Here is a 4,354-nt window from a genome sequence, read left to right as displayed (position 1 = left end):
CGCCCAGGCTGGAGTGCAGTGGCCGGATCTCAGCTCACTGCAAGCTCCGCCTCCCAGGTTTACGCCATTCTCCTGCCTCAGCCTCCCGAGTAGCTGGGACTACAGGCGCCCGCCACCTCGCCCGGCTATTTTTTTTGTATTTTTTAGTAGAGACGGGGTTTCACTGTGTTAGCCAGGATGGTCTCGATCTCCTGACCTCGTGATCCGCCCGTCTCGGCCTCCCAAAATATAGTAGAGACGGGGTTTCACTGTGTTAGCCAGGAGAGTCTTGATCTCCTGACCTCGTGATCCGCCCGCCTCCGCCTCCCAAAGTGCTGGGATTACAGGCCTGAGCCACCACGCCAGCCGGGTGTCTGCCTTAAAGAGGGAAAGTTCCTGCTCCAGCTCTCAGTCAGGTCTGTATATGCAAATGAGTAACTCAAATTCATTCAGTCCTGATTGGTTTGGTATTTTCCAACCCCAAACCAGAAGTCTGTTGGAAGCCTTTCAGGAGGCTAGTGGGAGGAGTTTTCTGCCATGTTATTTCAGCTCCAGACACAGGGTTACAGGAACCATCTTAGCTCAGAGGTGCAAATAGGATATTCCTCTGGAGCTGCTCTCCTGGGAATAATGGAAAAAATTAACTCATTGGACACAGTGAGTGACCCTGTGATCACTCACTACAGCCAGGGTGTTCATTTTACTTCACACTAAACATATTCTCATCATGCAATTCAGCAATCACACTCCTTGGTATCTACCCAAAGGAGCTGCAAACATTTATCTACACATAAACCTACACAAGATGTTTACAGCAGCTTTACTCATAATTGCCAAATGCTGGAAGCAATCAAGACGTCCTTCAGTAGACAAATGGATAAATAAACTGCGGTACATTCAAATGATAAAATGTTCCTCGGATTTTAAAATAAGTAAGCTATCAAGCCATGAAAAGAAATGGGGGAAACTCAGATCCATGCTATTAAGTTAAGCCAATCTGAAAAAGATACTTACTTTAAAATTCCAACTATATGACATTCTGGAAAAGGGAAACTATGGAGACAGTAAAACAATCAGTGCTTGCCAGTGGTCAAGGAAAGGGAGAGATGAGTAAGTGGAGCACAGAAAAGTTTCAGGGCAGTGAAGCTGCTCTGTACAATACTTTAATGGTGGATATATGACCTTATAAGTTTGTCCAAATGTACAGAATGACTACAAGAGTGAAACCTACATAACCATGAACGCTGCATGATAATGATGTGTCGGTGTTGATTCACATCAGTTGTGATGAATGTACCACTCTGGTGGAGGATGTTGACAATGGGGAAAGTGTGCATATATGGGGTCAGGAGGTATATGGGCAATTTCTGCAACTTGTCTAAATTTTGTTGTAAACCTAAAACTGCTGCTTATAAAGATGTTTGTTCTCCCAAAATTGATTTGTACACACAATGTCATTCTATGAAAAGTCCAGGATTCTCTTTGTATGTGTGGACACTGGAAACCGATTCTAAAATCTATCTGGAAATCAAAAGGACTAAGAATAGTTAAGACATGCATGAAGAATAAAGACAGAAGATTTAATCACTTGATAGTAAAACTTATTTTAAGCGATGATAATTTACTGTGCTGTTGATTCAAAAATAAACCAATAAAATCAAAGAAAGTCCAGAAATAAATGCCTCCATATAAGTACTCTATTTAGGACAAACGTGAAAGTGTGGACCAGTGTAACCAATGTTCTTTTCAATAAATTATGGTGGATTTTCACACAACAGAATTACACTGAGTGACTGTAGGAGCTCAAAGAGAAAGGCCCAGGCTGCTGAAGATGCCCCCGGCTCCCGCGGGCCCTCCTTGGACCTGGTTTCTAAGTTGAGGGAGGCTGAGGAGGCACCGAGCACGCTGCAGGCCAAATGTGACCAGCACCACGGCATCCTGGTGGAGATGGAGGGGATGCTCAGAGACCTGCAGAAGAGCCTGGAGGAGAAGGACCAGGTGTCCAGGGCCAAAGTAGGCACCACAGAGGAGGTATTCGAGAAGTCACCTGTCAGTGAAACATCTCAAAGATACTGTAGAGAAGCTAAAAGGAGAACTTGAAAGTTCAGACCAGGTGAGGCAGCACAGGTCGCATTTGGAGGCAGAGCTGGAGAAGTACATGGAAGCCCCCAGCTCTGTGCCAGAACTATGCCATGGAAGTGGTGGGGTTGAGGCAACTTCTACTAGAATCTCAATCTCAGCGGGATGCAGCCGAGAACTAAGCCCAGAAACAGAAGGATGTGCTCGTCCTGCTCAGGCAGCAGTTGAGTGAAATTAAGAGCCACGTGGGGGCTGGTGACCTAGCAGGGACCCCAGCTTCCTCCCCAGACTTACCCCCAAACCTCCTAGCCGAGCACGACCCCGTTCAGCTAAAGATGCAGCTGGAGCAGACAGAAGCCAACCCGGAGGACAAGGAGATGCAGCGGCAGAAGCTCACGGTCGAGTTTGAGGCTGCTCAGGCCTCAGTGTGTTGGTTACAAGAAGAGTTGGAAAAGCTCCGCACAGCCTGCCACCTGGAGTCTTCAGAAATGGAGGAGGCCGTGCAGCTGAAGGAGAGATTATAAAAAGGGAAGTAGTTAACGACTGACCTGGGCCGTACCGCCACCAAGCTGCAGGAGCTTCTGAAGATGACCCAGCTGGCAAGGGATGACCAGCTGGCAAGAGGGAAGGACACAGTAAAGAAGCTGTAGGAACAGCTGGAAAAGACAGAGGACAGCAGCAGCTCAAAGGAGGGCACTCTGTCTGAGTCTCCTCTGTGGAAAAAGAAGTTACTGTCGGACTTACCAAAATGCCGTACACATTTCTTACATATCAGCCAACCAACCTACAGTGTTATCCAGGCCCAACTTTCCGTAGCTCCGAAAGAATTAATTAGAGACTTGAGAGTGTCTTGAAGTCAGAGAAGTAGACCTTCCTGATCCCCCATTTGTAAACAAACCTGTGTCACATTTGATAAACACGATCTTGGGCACAGCCCAAGGCCACCGCTGAGTGACACCAAAGCCCTGGTTGACTCTGACAGTCCCTGCAGGGTGTGTGGGAGGCCAGGAGCTCTGGGGTCTGTCTGTTGATGCAATCATTTTGTCTTTTTACAGTGGAGCGGAGTGGGAGGTGGGCAGGACCGGGAAGCGAGTTCTGGAAGTCTGCGGGACTGACTGGAGGCCACAGCCACTCACCCCTAGACATTGCAAACCAGAACTGACCTGCGACCTCCTGAGTGTTGATGCCATTAAAACCAACGTTGGTGACAGTGGTGGCAGGGGAGTAGGGGGAGCAGAAGGTAGGAATACTGTGTCCAGAATTGGTGGGTTCTTGGTCTCGCTGACTTCAAAAATGAAGCCACAGACAGTCGCGGTGAGTGTTACAGTTCTTAAGGATGGTGTGTTTGGAGTTTGTTCCTTCAGACGTTCAGATGTGTCTGGAACTTCTTCCTTCTAGGGGGTTCATGGTCTCGCTGTCAGGAGTGAAGCCACAGACCTTCGTGGTCAGTGTTACAGTTCTTAGAGGCAGCACGTCTGGAGTTGTTCATTCTTCCCGGTGGGTTTGTGGTCTTACTGCCTTCGGGAGTGAAGCTACAGACCTTCTGGCACAGCGTTGGGGGTTGCCATGTGCTTCTCCAGCTCTGCATCCAAATGCACGACGTGTGCTGCCTCACCTGGTCTGAACTTTCAAGTTCTCCTTTTACCTTCTCTAGGAGATCTTTGAGATGTTTCACTGACAGGTGACTTCTCGAGTACCTCCTCTGTGGCGCCTACTTTGGCCCTGGACACCTGCTCCTTCTCCTCCAGGCTCTTCTGCAGGTCTCTGAGCATCCCCTCCATCTCCACCAGGATGCTGTGGTGCTGGTCACATTTGGCCGGCAGCATGCTCCATGTCTCCTCAGCCTCCCTCAACTTAGAAACCAGGTCCAAGAAGGGCCCGCGGGAGCCGGGGGCATCTTCAGCAGCCTGGGCCTTTCTCTTTGAGCTCCTAAAGTCACTCAGTGTAATTCTGTTTTGCCAAAATTCATCATAATTTATTGAAAAGAACATTGGTTACCACTGGTCCACACTTTCACGTTTGTCCTAAATAGAGTACTTACATGGAGGCGTTTATTTCTGCACTTTCTTTGATTTTATTGGTTTATTTTTGAATCAACAGCACAGTAAATTATCATCGCTTAAAATAAGTTTTACTATCAAGTGATTAAATCTTCTGTCTTTATTCTTCATGCATGTCTTAACTATTCTTAGTCCTTTCGATTTCCAGATAGATTTTAAAATCGGTCAGTGTTACAGCTCTTAAAAGCAGCAGGTCTGGAGTTGTTCATTCTTCCTGGTGAGTTTGTGGTCTTGCT

The 4,354-nt window shown here is 47.5% G+C and overlaps 1 pseudogene; it reads left to right on the top strand.

Annotated features, from left to right (window-relative positions):
* Positions 1-2,912, top strand: part of LOC112621623 — a 52,122-nt pseudogene extending 49,210 nt beyond the window's left edge.
* The last annotated feature ends 1,442 nt before the right edge of the window (positions 2,913-4,354 follow it).

Source organism: Theropithecus gelada, chromosome 3 (genome assembly GCF_003255815.1).
Source record: "Theropithecus gelada isolate Dixy chromosome 3, Tgel_1.0, whole genome shotgun sequence".
Classification (NCBI taxonomy): Eukaryota; Metazoa; Chordata; class Mammalia; order Primates; family Cercopithecidae; genus Theropithecus; species Theropithecus gelada.
The sequence above is the reverse complement of the archived record's forward strand: the minus strand, read 5'-3'. Positions and strand labels throughout refer to the sequence as shown.